The sequence below is a fragment of the Arachis stenosperma genome, chromosome 1, assembly GCF_014773155.1.
Source record: "Arachis stenosperma cultivar V10309 chromosome 1, arast.V10309.gnm1.PFL2, whole genome shotgun sequence".
NCBI lineage: Eukaryota > Viridiplantae > Streptophyta > Magnoliopsida > Fabales > Fabaceae > Arachis > Arachis stenosperma.
Window position 1 is genome coordinate 5,648,728 of NC_080377.1, and position 18,691 is coordinate 5,667,418.

Here is an 18,691-nt window from a genome sequence, read left to right on the forward strand (position 1 = left end):
AGCTCAGTTCCGCTTAGGTCGGTTACTTTATAATAACCTTTCCCTAATACTTCTTTGATTTTGTATGGTCCCTTCCAATTTGCGGCGAGCTTTCCTTCTCCTGATTTGTTGACTCCAATGTCGTTTCTGATTAAGACCAGGTCGTCTGATGCAAACGTTCTTCGAATGACTTTCTTATTGTACCTGGCAGTCATCCTTTGTTTTAACGCTGCTTCTTTTATCTGGGCACCTTCTCGGACTTCGGGGAGCAAGTCGAGTTCCTCTTTGTGTCCTTGTATATTTCCGATCTCATCATGGAGAATTACCCTTGGGCTTTGCTCATTGATTTCTATTGGAATCATGGCTTCCACGCCATATACTAGTCGGAAGGGTGTTTCTCCTGTGGCGGATTGAGGAGTTGTCCTATAAGCCCATAACACTTGAGGGAGCTCTTCGGCCCAAGCTCCCTTTGCTTCCTGTAGTCTTTTCTTTAATCCTGCCAGTATGACCTTGTTAGCTGCCTCGGCTTGTCCATTGGCTTGTGGGTGTTCTACCGAGGTGAACTGGTGCTTGATTTTCAGACTGGCTACTAAGCTTCTGAAGGTAGCGTCGGTGAATTGGGTTCCGTTATCCGTAGTAATGGAATAAGGTATCCCATATCTTGTGATGATATTTTTGTAGAGGAACCTGCGACTTCTTTGAGCGGTGATGGTGGCTAATGGTTCTGCTTCTATCCACTTTGTGAAGTAGTCTATTCCCACGATCAAGTATTTGACTTGTCCTGGCGCTTGGGGAAAGGGACCTAACAAATTCATTCCCCATTTTGCAAAAGGCCATGGAGAAGTGATACTAATGAGCTCTTCTGGTGGAGCCACGTGGAAATTTGCATGCATCTGACATGGTTGACATTTTTTCACAAATTCTGTGGCATCTTTCTGCAAGGTCGGCTAGTAGAATCCAGCTCGGATTACTTTTCTGGCTAATGACCTTGCTCCGAGATGATTTCCGCAGATCCCGCTATATACTTCCTCCAACACCTCGGCGGTTCTTGAGGTCGGTACGCATTTTAACAATGGTGTTGATATCCCTCTTCGGTAGAGGACATTTCTTACCAAAGTGTAATGCTGTGCTTCCCTTCGGATTCTTTTGGCTTCCTTTTCCTCCTTAGGGAGGATGTCGAATTTCAAGTATTCGACTAAGGGATCCATCCATCCGAGGTTTAAACCGACTACCTCAAGTACCTCTTGCTTATCTTCCGTTTTTGCTACTGAGGGTTCTTGGAGGGTTTCTTGAATCAGGCTTCTGTTGTTACCTCCTGGTTTGGTACTTGCTAACTTGGATAGGGCGTCCGCTCTGCTGTTTAGATCCCGAGTTATGTGTTTGACCTCGGTTTATGCAAAGCGTCTAAGGTGCTCCAAAGTTTTTTCCAAGTACTTCTTCATATTTGGGTCCTTTGCCTGATACTCTCCACTTATTTGGGAGGTCACCACTTGCGAGTCGCTATATATCATCACCTTTGTAGCACCGACTTCTTCTGCTAATTTTAGCCCAGCAATCAAGGCTTCATATTCTGCCTGATTGTTTGAGGCTGGGAATTCAAATTTTAGAGAAACCTCTATCTGGGTTCCTCTTCCATCTACCAATATTATGCCTGCGCCGCTTCCCGTTTTGTTGGAGGATCCGTCCACATAGAGTTCCCATGTAGTCGGCTTTTCCTCTTGGTCTCCTACGTATTCCGCTACGAAGTCGGCGAGACATTGAGCTTTAATTGCTGTCCGAGTTTCGTATTTTAGATCAAATTCGGAGAGCTCTATTGCCCATTGAACCATTCTCCCTGCAACATCCGTCTTTTGGAGGATTTGCTTCATGGGTTGGTTTGTGCGGACTCTTATTGTATGAGCTTGAAAGTAAGGTCGTAGCCTTCGTGAGGCTATTACTAAGGAGTAGGCAAACTTTTCCAGTTTGTGGTACCTTAGTTCAGAGCCTTGTAGGACCTTACTGATGAAGTAGACCGGGTGTTGTCCGACCTCGTCTTCTTTTATCAGGGCTGATGAAACAGCTCTGTTTGCTACGGACAGGTATAGGACGAGGTCTTTCCCCGGTGTTGGTCGGGTCAAGATAGGAGGCTGGCTTAAGAATTTTTTGAACTCTTGGAATGCCTCCTCGCATTCCGGAGTCCATTCGAATTGGCATCCCTTCCTTAATAAGGAAAATAGTGGAAGGGATTTTAGTGCCGATCCTGCCATAAATCTGGAAAGGGCTGCAAATCGGCCGTTGAGCTGTTGAACCTCTCTCAAACAAGTCGGGCTTTTCATTTCTAGGATGGCTCTGCATTTATCGGGATTGGCCTCAATCCCTCTTTGTGTTAGCATAAATCCTAGAAATTTTCCTGCTTCAACCGCGAAGGCGCATTTTGCAGGATTTAGTCTCATCCCATGCAACCTTATGGTGTCAAAGACTTGTGAGAGGTCGGCCAAGAGGTCGACTTCTTCCTTGGTCTTTACTAGCATGTCGTCGACGTATACCTCCATCAGGCTCCCTAGGTGGGGGGAAAACACTTTATTCATCAACCGTTGGTATGTGGCTCCTGCATTCTTTAATCCGAATGGCATGACCACATAGCAATAGTTTGCCCTCGGTGTGATGAAAGATGTTTTCTCCTGGTCGGGCTCGTACATCGGGATTTGGTTATATCCCGAGTAGGCGTCCATGAATGATAAGTATTGGTACCCCGAGCTGGAGTCTACCAGGGTGTCAATACTTGGTAAGGGATAAGGGTCCTTAGGACATGCCTTATTCAAGTCGGTATAGTCGATGCACATTCTCCATTTGCCATTCTGTTTTTTGACTAGCACCACATTGGCTAGCCATGTTGGGTACTTGACCTCTTTAATAAAGCCGGCTTCCAGGAGCGCCTGTACTTGCTCTTCTACTATTATGGCTCGTTCTGGGCCAAGCTTTCGTCTTCTTTGCTGTACAGGTCGGGATCCTGGATAAACCGAGAGCTTGTGGGACATGAGCTCGGGGTCAATCCCGGGCATGTCGGAGGCCTTCCAGGCGAAGAGGTCAGAATTAGCTCTTAGGAGTTCACCCAACCTTTGTTTTAGGGTTTCCCCTAGGTTGGCTCCTACGTAAGTGCTTTTTCCTTCCTCTTCACCGACTTGTATCTCCTCGGTTTTTCCTCCCGGTTGTGGTCGCAGCTCTTCTCGGGTCCTTGCACCGCCGAGCTCTATGGTATTAACTTCTCTGCCCTTTCCTCTTAGGTTTAGGCTTTCATTGTAGCACTTCCTTGCTAACTTTTGATCTCCCCTTACCGTTGCTATTCCCGCTGAGGTCGGGAATTTCATGCAGAGGTGAGGGGTAGATACCACTGCTCCGAGCCGATTTAGGGTAGTCCTGCCGATTAAGGCATTATATGCTGACCCCACATCGATGACTATGAAGTCTATACTCAGAGTTTTTGATTTTTCCCCTCTTCCAAAAGTGGTGTGAAGGGGTAAGAATCCCAGTGGTTTTATTGGCGTATCCCCTAATCCATATAAGGTGTCGGGATAGGCTCCCAATTCCTTCTCATCTAACCCTAGCTTGTCGAAAGCAGGCTTGAAGAGAATGTCCGCCGAGCTTCCTTGGTCTACTAGGGTTCTGTGGAGATGGGCATTTGCTAGGATCATAGTTATTACCACTGGATCATCGTGTCCAGGGATTATTCCTTGCCCATCTTCTTTTGTGAATGAAATGGTAGGAAGGTCGGGTGACTCTTCCCCGACTTGGTAGACTCTCTTGAGATGTCTTTTGCGAGAGGATTTAGTGAGCCCCCCTCCCGCGAATCCTCCCGAGATCATATGAATATGTCTCTCTGGAGTCTGCGGTGGTGGATCTCTTCTATCCATATCATCTCGCTTTCTTTTTCCGTGAGTGTCCGACCTTTCCATGAGATATCTATCAAGCCGACCTTCTCTAGCCAGCTTTTCTATCACATTTTTGAGGTCGTAACAATCGTTGGTGGAGTGACCATATATTTTATGGTACTCGCAATACTCGCTGCGGCTTCCCCCTTTTTTATTTTTAATAGGTCTAGGGGGTGGCAGTCTTTCAGTGTGGCAAATCTCTCTGTATACATCCACTATAGAAGTTTTTAGAGGAGTATAAGAGTGATATTTCCTGGGCCTCTCGAGACCGAGTTCTTCCTTCTTCTTGACTTCCCTTTCCCTCTCCTTAGATGAGGGAGGGGGTCCAGGTCGCCAACTCAGGTCTCTTAATTTTGCATTCTCTTCCATGTTGATGTACTTTTCAGCCCTTTCTTGTACATCACTTAGAGAGACGGGGTGCCTTTTAGATATGGACTGCGAGAAGGGACCTTCTCTGAGCCCATTGACTAGCCCCATTATGACTGCCTCTGTGGGCAGGTCTTGGATCTCCAAACATGCCTTATTGAACCTTTCCATATAGGCTCGTAAAGACTCTCCGACCTCCTGTTTTACTCCCAGGAGGCTCGGTGCATGTTTCACCTTATCTTTCTGGATTGAGAACCTCATCAAAAACTTCCTTGAGAGGTCTTCAAAGCTAGTGATTGATCTCGGTGGGAGGCTATCGAACCACTTCATTGCCGCTTTCGATAAAGTGGTCGGGAAAGCTTTGCATCTCGTAGCGTCGGAGGCATCAGCTAGATACATCCGACTTTTGAAGTTGCTTAGATGATGCTTTGGGTCTGTGGTCCCATCGTAGAGGTCCATATCAGGGCTTTTGAAGTTTCTCGAAACTTTTGCCCTCATTATGTCCTCGCTGAAAGGATCCTCTCCACCCGGGAGTTGATCTTCCTGATCGTCGCGAGAGTTATGACCTTTGAGGGAGGATTCTAGCTGTAAGAGTTTTCTTTCCAACTCTTTTCGCCGTTCCATCTCCTCTTTTAGGTACTTCTCTGTTTCCCTTTGTTTCTCCCGCTCTTGTTCTAACTGCTCCAGACGGCTGTGGACTAACCCCATTAGCTCGGTTATGTGGGATGGTCCGCCTTTTTTCGATTCTCGCTCGTCTGAGGGATTTGCCTTTGGGTTTTTCACCCCGGAGGTGCCCTCTCTATGCTGATCGTTAACTTCTTGGTGGAGGGTTAAGACCTCATTGTCATTACCTGCGTTCAGATTCTCTTCTTCGGAATCTGTTTCCACATGGACTTCTTCGTGGAATCTATCCGCCATCAATGGGTGATCTCTCGGGTCCCCGGCAACGGCGCCAATGTTACAGTGGGTAACCGGAGATGAATAAGATGGATGGCGTTGGTCAGCCCAAATGTATGAAGGAGGAGGACTCCGGATGGGTTTGCAACTCGGGAGGCTCCGTCCGACTTGTGTTCGCGAGTGAATGGGGGTGGTACCTGCAAAGACATTCCGATGCCTAAGTTAGCAAGGGTGTGAGCAGGTCTAGAGAGTATTGGACTTAGAGATACCTGAGGGGGTGTCAGTGTATTTGTAGTGGTGAGCCAATAACCACCGTTGGAGTAGTGCCGTATCTTTAGGATATTAACCGTCCCGTTATCTTGGGGAGGTTAAGATATGACTTTATGAAGCGGTTAGAGAGATTTTAGGGGCGGTTACTCATTTGAATGAGTGTTTATCTACCAGCTAATCTCATATCCGGCTTCTTCAGACCAAGTCGTGGTTGACACCGACTTCTTAAGTGGAGGTCGGTGCTTTGCTAGGCTTAATCTATTGGATCAGGCCTTTTGGTTGGACCTGGGCTCTTAACATTGGGCCAGGATATGAACACACACACACACACACACACATATATATATATATATATATATATATATATATATATATATATATATATATATATATATTATGCCTAAAATTTGTGTACATGAATCAGTACAATTTATATTTATATTTTTTAGAATTTGCACACAAATAATAATTTAGTATTTATGATGGACAAAATTATTAAAAGAATTTTGTTAGGTAGATAATGACTTTTGTAAATAATGTGAACAATAAATTCTAGAATCGATCCAAAAAAGTAAAATTATACTCCACCTCAAATTACCTCCTAAACCTTAACATTAGTATAATCATCTACACACTTATTAAATTGAACATCTATCCAGCCATTGATAACTTTATATGAGTAAATTGAAACAAAAAAAATAATTATTCAATTAAAAATAATAAATATATATAATCATCTGTATATCTATTGAATTAAACATAATCATCTACACACTTATTAAATTGAATATCTATCCTGCCATTGATAATTTTATATGAGTAAATCGAAACAAAAGAAATAACTATTCAATTAAAAATAATAAATATATAATCATCTGTATATCTATTAAATTAAACATCTGATGTATCTATTATTTACGTTATTTAACATTCTCATTATTTACCTATATTTTTTTTATTAAAAACTGATGGTCCCTAAAATTTCTTAATTTCCAATACTTTTGGCCAACGGATACGTACCATTCGGTGCGTTCGTTCCAGGTACACACCTAACAAAAGAAATTTTGTTTTACATAAACATACTTTTTGGATGGATATTTATTTTTGTTTAAAGAATAAAATATTTTTTTAATCTTTAACTTTTGAATTAAATTTTAATGTTATTTTTAGTATTTAAAATAACTTATTTTTATCCCAAATGTCTTGTTTCATTTTATTTTAGCTTTTCGATCAAAATTTATTTTTTTTTAAATATTCTTTTTATTATTTTCTTCTAAGTAGTGATACCAATCGTAATTATAAAAGAAAATTACGCTCCTCTCTCTTACGAGATACTAAAATGATATTTTCCTCTTTTCTATTTTATAAATGTACATTCTTCTCTCATTTAATTTTTAAAAAATCTCCTCTTTAATCTATTTTAAATTTTTTGTGTTAACTAATGTTAATTTTATCCATTTTTTAAGAAAAAATAAATTATTTTTTATTTTTTAAAAAAATATCCATTAATAAAAATTTTATTTTTTATCATTAAATTTTACTTACCAAAATATCTTTTAATAAATTATTTTTTTATTGATTAAATTATATTTTTTAAAAAATTTAATAATTATATAATTTTTTTCTAAAATACCCTTCAATAATTTTTTAATTTTTAAATTATAATTTTACCAAAATTTTCGTTAACAATTTTTTTATATTTTACTATTAATTTTTTGATATCTATATATGTTATTTTAATATTAAACAAAAAATTTTAGTAAGATTATTTTTCAATATCAATATATATTAATTGTTATATATATTAACAGTGGTAAGATTTTTTTATTTAATGTTAAAATAATATATATTAATATTAAAAAATTAATAGTAAAATATAAAAATAATTGTTAACAAAAATTTTGATAAAATTATAATTTAATAATTAAAAAATTATTGAAGGGTAGGTATCTTAGAAAAAAATAATTTAATTATTAATTTTTTAAAAAGTATTTTAATAAAAATATAAATTGATCAATAAAAAAATAATTTATTAAAAGGTATTTTGGTAAGCAAAATTTAATGATAAAAATAAAATTTTTGTTAATGGGTATTTTTTCAAAAAATAATTTATTTTTTCTTAAAAAATGGATAAAATTAATATTAGTTAACACAAAATTTAAAATGGATTAAAGAGGAGGTTTTTTAAAAGTTAGAAGGGAGGAGAATGTACATTTTTAAAATAGAGGAGAGGAGAGTGTCATTTTAGCATCTCGCAGGAGAAGAGAGTGGAATTTTCTCTAATTATAATGGTTATAATGGTTATGGTAATAATTCTAGTAATTTGACCGTCAAGGCAAAAGAAAAATAAGAGAACTAAGAAGATAATAATGGAAGGGAAAAAAATATTTTTAGAAGAAAAATTTTTAATCTTGACTAAAGAACAAAAATAAAATGAAATAAAGCCTGTGAGATAAAAATAGGATACTTAAATGTTATAGATGAAATAGTTAAGACTTAAACTAAACGTTAAGAATTAAACTAATATTTTATCTTTATCTAAACTAGTTCAAAATTACGTTAGAGGAAATTTTATTTATTGTTAATCTTTTTATTCCAAAGCTATTTAAATCTGTAGTTTAAGATATCAAGTTGATCTATCCTTTAAGCTATTCAAATTATAAATTATTTTAATATTGAATTTGACATAAAATAATTTATATAGATAAATATATAAATATATAATGACGTACCCGTATTTGTATTCATGCAACTTATTAGTTAAACGGTTAACTATTGCTTGTTCATTATTTCGTAATATTTTTTTTTTGGTAAAACATTATTTCGTAATTTTATCTACTAACCACGCTTTCTCTTTTTCGGTTTTTTTTTTTTTTATACCCCTTAGAGTCTACATTTGTGTTGTGACATTGGAGTTAGCTTCAATTGAAATAAAGTATCAAGGCGCCAACACCAATCCTTTTGAAGAAATTCATGCAACCATGTTACTTACTTACTTTTTCTTTTAGCTACACCTTGTCATGCAATTGCACTAGCAATCACAAACCATAACATTGTTATTATGCCAAATTCAATAACAATCATCATTCTCTTTCATGTTTCTGGCACAATTTCATGTGAGTCACTCTTGTGGATCTGGTCGCTCAACTTTGTTAGTTTATTATCCTTAACGCCCTTATCATATTAGTTGTGGGAGTGTGCTTTTTCTACAAGCATATTTATGAGGTTATAATTAATCTTCATAATAATCTTCTTCTTCTAGTGGCTAATTATTGTATCCGTACAACGGAGCCTTGTGATGAAGTTGGAAAAGAAGGTCCAAGTGCAAATCAAAAAGCACATTTAGAAGTTATTATAGCGGTGGAAATTCATCTGCAGTCGATTTCATATCATATTTTTTGGATGGATGATACGTATTACTATTTAATTTGGTTTAAAAAAATCGGTTTATTTTATATAAATAATTTAATTAAAAAATCAATTGATATAGCTATGATGTTAGATTTTTTACCGTATTTTATTTTAAAAACAAATTGACTAATTTAAATTGAGAAATTGTAGTTAATTGTTTACTATCTAATTTTTTTTAACAAAAGTTCTAATTAAAAATCATTAAAAAATAAAATTATTTACTATATTGGATCAGCTCAATGTTAATCAGATTTTTTATTTCTATTATAAAATATAAAAAAATTAATTCTAAAAAAATCATGTTATTTTGTAGGATTTAATTTTTTTTACTGTGTTTTTATAGAGTTTGCACAAAATTCATCTATCACGTTGACTAAACTTATTTATTTACGTAAAGTTTGTTTATGAACTCAGCAAACTTGTTTACGTTTTAATATGATTTGAATTGTATTAGTTTAATCAATTTAAATTTATTTAAATAATTAGAAATTTAAATTATAAAATTTGTATTAGTTTGTAATTTAAAATTTAAATAAATATAATTTAAATTAATAATTTATAAAATTGTATGTATTCGTATTATTGTACTCATGTGATTAATTAATTTATTCTTTTTTTTTAAAAATAATGGATGTTAATTTTTAACTAACAAATAAATACACTTATATTATTTTTAAATTAAGCCACGATAAAGTAAGCAAAACGATAAAGTAAGCAAAGCCACGACAGTCCGAGCAAGCAAACAATAACAACCATAAACGGCTTAATTAAAATAAAGTACCAAAATATTCGTTACAATCAAAAGGCGCCTTAAAAAGGCCGAAAAGTAAAAGCAAGAAATTACAATAGCAAGGCAAGGAATACAAAAGCTGAAGAGAGGTATCCATCTCAAGGCTTAAGGATATCGACGATCTTTCCGTCCTCAACCGTCTTAAAACCCCCAACCTGAGAAAGATCGAGGTCGGGAGCCAGCACAGCCACCTGAAGCTTAATCCCTTCCTCGGTTAGCTTCACGGCCTTCCGAGCCCCCTTTGCAATCTCCTTGTTTTTCTTCTTCAGGGTAGCTACCTCCTGACGAGCAGTCGTTGCCGAGCTCTCCGCCAACTTCAGCTTCTCCTCCAAATCCTTAACCTTCTTCTCAGCAGCAGTAGTCTCAACTCTAGAAGCATTCAAATCTTTCATCAAGGTGAGGTCCCGCTCCACCAGCCTATTGATCTCTTTGGCATCCTCCTCAGCCTTCTCCTCATGCTCAGTCAACTTTGTCTTCAGAGACTCCTCCCGAGATCTCGAATCCGTCAGATCCTTTTGGGAGTTCCGAAATTTTTCTTCCAAGGCATGAATACTTCCCAAGACAGGTTCCACCTTGTTGGCGATAGCGACAAACCGGAGAAGACTACGATAGATCCACCTCACCTGATCTGCAAGGTCGGCATCCCGGAAGAACTCTTTAGTACCAGGAAGCAATTGGGACTCAATAAAACCCCCATCATCGAAGTTCTTTTCCATAACGAAAAGGGCCTTCCCCGAATCCCGCTTCCTCTTCTTCGGGTTGCCAACGATCTGTAGGTCGTCGTCACCAGGCCCTTGATCCTCCTCCCCAAAAGGAACCTCCTCCTTCATACTTGGGTTCCCTGGGGCATTCTCAAGAGGGACCTCAGCTGTCCCCACCTGACCCTGGTCAACCCCATCAACCCGACCACTACTCTCCTCAGCATCTTCCTGGCATGACCGGCCGAAGGAGTCACCGAAGAGTCCTCATTACCCTTATCAACCTTTTGAATGAGGTTCATCAACTCAGCCATCGTAGTCTTTCCACCAGCCATGGAAACTGCAAGCAAAAGGCAAAGGCGTGAACAGCAGGAAAGTAAAACACTAAGCAAAAAGCACAAGAAAAACGAACTCACCAACATATGACCGACCAGTCTCCCGATCCCCCAGAACCATATGAGGATTAAGATTTTTCTCACCAAAAATGGCCAACAAGATGTCGGCGATATTACGCTCTTCCGAGCTCAACCAATCATAGAAAATTTTTATCAAATAATCGGACCCCGCCCCAAAACTCCAGTAGGCCGGGATTCGTCTTTCCCCCTCCGCAGTAAGCCAAAAAGGTTGATGGCCCTCAACCGGTCTGACCTTGAAAAAAGTTGACTTAAAGCCATGGAAGGAATCCTCAAAAGGCCAAAGATCCTTCGACCTTGTTGAGCCCTAAAAGACATATACCATTTTTTGTCTTTCCCTCTCGAAAAGGGTTGGTAAGGAAGAAGAGGTAGAGAAAGACGTTCACTGAGATTGGGATCTCCAGATACTTGCAGACCATCTCAAAGCATCGAATGGCAGCCCAGCTGTTCGGGTACAGTTGCAACGGAGCAACATCGCACCCATTCAGCAAACCCATGACAAAGGGAGAAAAGTGCAAACGAACTTCCAAGGTGGTGAACATGGGTTTATAAACCCACAACTAATCAACGACTCATGGAGATGCCAGGTTCTTTTGACAGACACGTTCCCGCTCAGCAGGAACATAAACTTGGTACAATGCTTCCTCGGGACCACCTCCGCATAAGAGCCCGGCCTGGCGTAGATCCTGGAGGCTCTCCCGGGTGACATTGGAGGGGGTGTCCTTCACAGCAGGTTCAAAAGTACGGGGCGTTCAGCCATACCTACAGCAGGGGCACCACTTAGTCAGCACGGGAGGTCGGAAACCCTAAAAACAGTAAAAGCAAACTACCCTAAACCACCCCAGGCACCCCTACGCTAACCCAGAACTTAGGTAAAAAGACAAGAAAATACCCGGTAGCGCCCCCTCTAAAAGAAAAAGCAGCAAAAGCAAGCAAAAATCTAGGCATGCATAAGGAAACATGCGCAAAGGAAAATGAAAGGAATACCAAAAGGAAAAGCAAGCAAGAAAAAGTGTAAAATCAACGTGCTAGGAAAAGTTGAAGAAATAAGCCGAAGGCTGAAGCAGCAACAAAAGCAAGAAGAAGAATGAACAAGCAGCGAAAGCAGAAAAGAGAATGGAAGCAGCAGCAGTATGAGAAAATAGAAGAAGAGGAAAAATGAAATAATGAGGGGGTTACGAAAATAAAAAAGGGCAAAGAGCATAACCGTCGAGGAGGAGCGCCAAAAGGCAGGGGCACATTCGTCATTTCACGCGAATTTCAAATCGTGAAATGATGGGCATTTAATGCCCAACACAGAAGTCAAGGAGGTAGCATCAAGGGAGAGACGAGATAACCACACGTGGGGAACACGAAGGACATCAGCAAGCTCTCGAGAAGAGGAATACGTCTCAACTCGGCGAGTAAGTCAAACGCGCCAGCCACGAGCTTCAAACCTCAAGACTGGCGCGTGGGGGCACTGTTACGAACTTACACGGTCTAGCCCGATTACCCGACGGGTCGGTCCCCCGCGCCCGACCCAAAGTACGCGCGACTTGCCACTACGCGGCTCGTCACCGCGCCTAGCAAACCGGTCGGGTCGGTACCCTCGGAGCTGCACCCGAATCCCCGATCCGGAGACCGGAACGACCTCCTCCTCCCACGTGGATTAGGACAGCTCATAGAAGCTTCTTGGCCAGTGGGATAAGTCATTTATCGGCCCGCCCAGTATGGTATATAAGAGGATAGGTCAGCTTTCCCCCCAAGGTACGCACTATCTTACCTAATTTGGCTATCACCTCGTACGGATACTGACTTGATCGTTGGAGTGTCCTTGCAGGTGGCCACCCGCCTTGTCCACACTTCCTCCGGTGTCGCCAGCTTTCAACCCACATCTCGACACCCGACTCACCGAGCACCCGATATTCCCAGGTAACGAACAGAAACCAAGTGTCTAACTAGGCAAAAAATGAACAACTCAAATAGTTATAATTATTAATAATTAATTTTAATTTTTTAAATTCAAAATTTAAAACTGATTAAGTAAACCTAATTAAAGCCTATAAAACCTTCCTCTTCTCTCCCACATTAATCTACCCACCTCCAACAACCACACACACACACCCCTCTCTCTCACCATCAGCGTCGGTGCGGTCAATTCCCATCGTCGGAACCCCGTAAATGTATGGCCTTCCATGGCGAACATCGCCACCGCGACCCGCTCCTTTTCTGACACCGCTCTAAGCAAGAACTGCTCCAGACGCTCAATCCAAGTCATCGCATCCTCACCGCAAAAAATCGGAGTTCCAATTTTCTCCACTGCTCTGATACAGTTTTACTCCCCTGCGAGCCATTGGCGGCTTGATGCAACGCCGGAGAATTCCGTTTGTGACGGATCGGAGTGCCCTGCTCCATGAAATCCACTCATGCATTGATCCTCTGCAGCATCTCCTGTAGAAAGTGGCACAGGTCTTCGAATCTGTCAAATCGCGATTCCATCACATCCAATCGGTCTCTGCCTTGCACTTGGTTCAACTTCAGGAATTGTTTAAGGAAGGAGTGGTGGAGTACCAGTTGTTCTTGAACAATTACAGAAATATAAAAAGAACATTCATTTAATATGAAAAAAAACATCCTAATACTTAACAAAAGAAATATCCAGTTATATTTTATATCTATAGGATTTTAAAAAAAACTATGAAATTCTTAAAGAAATAGAGATATTCATATTTGCAATACAAAAAAATTCGAAAAATATATAAAAGAACATCCATTTAGTATGAAAAAGAAACATTCTGATACTTAGCAGAAGAAACATCCATGTATATTAACTTATTTTTATTAAGATGAGCATCGAAGTCTAACCCATTAAAAAGTTGACAGGAGTTGGCTCAACCCCCCTCTTAGTTCCCTAACAAAATTCTTATTAAAAAATTGTTTTCCATTTCATATACATCAATTTCCCTCTATCCCTCCTAACATCCTTCTTTATTTCTTAAATTAACCAACTCATTAGTTTCACAAATTAAAATTATATTACATTAAATTTAGTTGGTATTAGGAAAAAAAATTAAACTAGAAGAAATCAATGTAAACCATTTGAATTTCAATTAATTGGATATAAATCAAAGCAATCAATTACAAATTTTAACATTTATATTTATAAATTTAAATAGTATTTAATTGTAAACTATAATTGAGTGTATGATAATAAATTATTTGTTTAATTTATTAAATTTAGATATTAATATTTAAAAAATGAATAATTATTTTAATAACAGTAAAAATTTTATCACTAAAAGTAATATGATAACATATCATAAATATGACTAAATAAAAATATTATATTCCAATCTTAATAAAAGTTAACGAGTATATCACCAAGATGAATAAGTTATTAATTTACATAAATGTTAAATCATGGTATTAAAATAAGTGATTTAATTTTTTTTATAATAAAAAATTTTCTATCATTTTTTTTAAAAATAAATATTTTATGATTAAAAAATAATTATAAAATAATTTATTTATAAGCTCTTTTTAATACAAATCTTTATGTTTAAGGTCAATTTTAAATTTATATCTTTTTAATGTTTTTAAAAAAATAACATACATATTTAAGTTTTTTACTATTTTAAATATTAAAAGATCAATTAATCACATACATGATTAGTAAAATATATAACTTGTTACATTTTCATGTCAATCTTGTAAATTTTTTGAAAGCATAAGACAATAAAATAGGTTGACTTTAATATCATTAGAATCTAAATATAATTATTTAAGTAAGCACCACTAATTATATTAATAAAAAAATTTTGTAAAAAAAATATGATTTACATTTTAAATTTTTTGAGTAAATTTATTTTTAAAATGTAGGAATTAGACTCAATTATACTACATTTTTAAATGAAATACAGAATTTCACAACAAAATTAACATTCATTAAGAAAATAAATTTTAGGAGTGGCTGATAAACCACTATTTCATGATCTATCTTGTGCTTAATTGAGTGGTTTTTATCAACTCTTTACCCACTTATTCATACTATTTGCATGGTTTTATTTTTTCCTTCCAGATTTTGTGCTATGATTGAAAACATGCTTCTTTGGCATTATATTTGCTAATATTAATCCTCTCTTATTACCATTCGATGCTGTGATACGTGCGTTAAGTGATTACAGGGATTACAGGGTAGGAATGGGTTAGAGAATGGAAAGGAAGCATGCAAAAGTGGAAGGAATGAAAGAAGCTGAAGGAACTGCTAAAGCTGTCAGCCCTGACCTCTTCGCACTCAAACGACCATAACTTGAGCTACAGAGGTCCAAATGAGGTAGTTTCAGTTGCGTTGGAAATCTAATATCCGAGGCTTCGCAACGATATATAATTTGTCATAGCTGTTCTAAAGCCAGGCTCATTCCACGCGAACGCGTGGACGACGCCCTCGCATGACTTTGCAGCGACTTGTACGTACCAGAAATTACTGGGGGCGATTTCTGGGCTGTTTCTGACCCAGTTTTCGGTCCAAAAAATGCAGATTAGAGGGTATAAAGTGAGGGAATCAATTAATTCAAAAGAGAGGTTGATAATACACAATTTTAGGTTTTAGATATAGTTTTCTAGAGAGAGAGGCTCTCTCCTCTCTCTTAGGTTTTAGGATTTAGGATTTAGGATTTCTTCTTTCAATGGCTTCTCAATTCCAGGTTTAATGTTTCTTTTTTTTATTCTATTATTTTAATTTATGAATCCTTATGTTAGATTTGATTTCTCTATTTAATGCAATTTGAGGTATTTCATATTTATTACTTCTTCTATTATTATTGATTGATGCTTTAAGTTAGATTTTCTCCTCTTGTCTTTGGTTAAGTAATTGGTGATACCTATGTTATCCAACTCCTTTGTTGATTGGTAATTGTAAGTTGATGATTGATTTGGATCCTTCTAAATCTAGTCTTTCCATAGGAGTTAACCAGGACTTGAGGAATCAAGTTGATTGGTCTACTTGACTTTCCTTTATTTAGTAAGGGTTAACTAAGTGGGAGCAATGAACAATTCTCATCATAATTGAGAAGGATCTGTTCTTGTAATTGGAAGTTGTTGGCTAATTCTGTATTTACTAACGCTAGACCTTTCCAAGGAAGAGGACTAGGACTTGCGAATAAGAGATAGCTCAACTACTTAACTTTCATTTATTTAGTAAGGGTTAACTAAGTAGAAATAATGACCTATTGCTATTAACCTTGGGAGATCCAATTCTCATACCTTGCCGAGAGCTTTTATAATGGTTATTTTGTTTCTTTTGCAATTTACTCTTCTTATCTCTTATCCCAAAACCCCGATTCACACAACTTATAACCAATAATAAGAACACCTCCCTGCAATTCCTTTGAGAGACGACCCGAGGTTTAAATACTTCGGTTATCAATTTATTTAGGGGTTTGTTACTTGTGACAACCAAACTTTTGTACGAAAGAAATTCTTGTAGGTCTAGAAGCTATACTTGCAACGAGAACATATTTGTGAAAATTCTAGACTGCACAAAAATTTCGTCCGTCGGTGGCTGCCCATCCCGCCCCATTTTGTCCCGCCAAAAAATTACTATTTAGCAGGCTAGTCTCCCTTTTCGTCTATTGAAGCGGTCTTAAATTTTTATCCCGTCTTATCTAATGGTAGTTTGGCAGGCTCTTTTTCTCTTTTTAAAAAATTATTAATCCATTAAAATAAAATATATATATATATATATATATATATATATATATATATATATATTTTCATGAGTATTTAAATCAATGATTAAACCAAAACCATTTAAATTTCAATTAATTGGATATAAATCAAAGCATCCAATTACAAATTTTAACATTTATATTTATAAATTTAAATAGTATTTAATTGTAAACTATAATTGAGTGTATGATAATAAATTATTTGTTTAATTTATTAAATTTAGATATCAATATTTAAAAAAATAAATAATTATTTTTAATAACAAAAAAAAATTCACCACTAAAAGTAATATGATAACATATCATAAATATGATTAAATAAGAATATTATATTCCAATCTTAATAAAGGTTAACGAGTATATCACTAAGATAAATAAATCATTAATTTACATAAATGTTAAATCATGGTATTAAAAAAAGTGATTTAATTTTTTCTATAATGAAAAATTTTCTATCATTTTTTTAAAAATAAATATTTTTATGATTAAAAAATAATTATAAAATAATGTATTTATAAGCTATTTTTAATATAAATCTTTATGTTTAAGTTCAATTTTAAATTTATATCTTTTTAATGTTTTTTAAAAAATAACATATATATTTAAGTTTTTTACTATTTTAAATATTAAAAGATCAATTACTCACGTACATTATTAGTAAAATATATAATTTGTTACATTTTTATGTCAGTCTTGTGAATTTTTTGAAGGCATAAAATAATAAAATAAGTTAACTTTAATATCATTAGAATCTAAATATAATTATTCAAGTAAGCACTACTAATTATGTTAATAAAGAAATTTTGTAAAAAAAAATGTGATTTATATTTTAAATTTTTTGAGTAAATTCATTTCAAAATATAAAAATTAGACTCAATTATGCTACATTTTTAAATGAAATATAAAATTTCACAACAAAATTAACATTCATTAAGAAAATAAATTTTAGGGGTGGCTGCCCACCCCGCCCCGCCCCATTCTGTCCCGCCAAAACGTCACTATTTGGCAGGCTAGTCCCTCTTCTCGTCTATTGAAGTGGTCTTAAATTTCTATCCCGTCCTACCTAATGGCAGTTTGGCGGGCTCTTTTTCTCTTTTTGAAAAATTATTAAACCATTAAAATAAAAAAATATATATCATTTCATGAGTATTTCAATAAATTTATAATTTTTAAATTCACAAATATTAAAGTATTTATAATTCTATATATCTAATATACATAATGATCAACCAAGCTTTTTAAAATAAAATTAAATAATAAAATTAATATTGTTTAAAACAAAACAAACATTGTCTAAAATATATAATTAAATATTGTCCAACTCTCTAATCAATCAAACATAGTCTATTTATAACTTAAAGTAAAACGAACAAACATTCCAAATACAAACACAAAAGTAACGTTCCAAATTCAATTATCATCTTAAAACCAAAATTTCGTCCCGCCTTGTCGAAACCCGCAAAATCTGTGAATTAGGCAGTGTGGGTTCGGTGAGTTTTTTGCTATCAGAGAGGACTTAAATTTTTAGTCCAATCCGTCTTTTTTTTTTTCGAGATACGCAAGCCGGTTCAACAAGTTTCAACCTATTTGCCATCCCTAATAAATTTATTTACGGCTATTTTCTAATTATAATTAATAACAAGACTTAAAAAAATTTTAATATCATTATTCTTATTGACTAAATCTTAATATTAAATAGTTGATAGTTTAATAAGTGAAAATTGTTAGGTAATAACATATAAATTAATAACGGACAAGCAATAAAAATTTATAAAAAATAATTAATAAATTTTGAATTGTTAATATTATTAGTGAAAAATATTTATTAAAAATATATGATATGTTAAGTCATTAATTAATATTTTTAAGTTATATATATATATATATATATATATATATATATATATATATATATATTAAAAAATATTTATACCCAAATAAATAAATATAAAAAAATAATTCATAAATAAATGATAAAAAAACCATAAAATAAAAAAATTATAATCACAATAAAATATTTTTAAAGTTTGGCTATCATTAATTAGGAGGAGATGCTAAGCATACAAATAAAGGTAGCAACCAATCACTATAATGATAAACAATATTCACATGCATGCTATACTAGAGTTTAATTTTCATAAGAAAAAAAAAAACAATAAAAACTTGTTTAATATTGTCCTTATTACATATAACTGAAAAAAGTAATAATATTCTTATTATAAATTAAAAATTCTAAAAATGATAAACAGGAAAG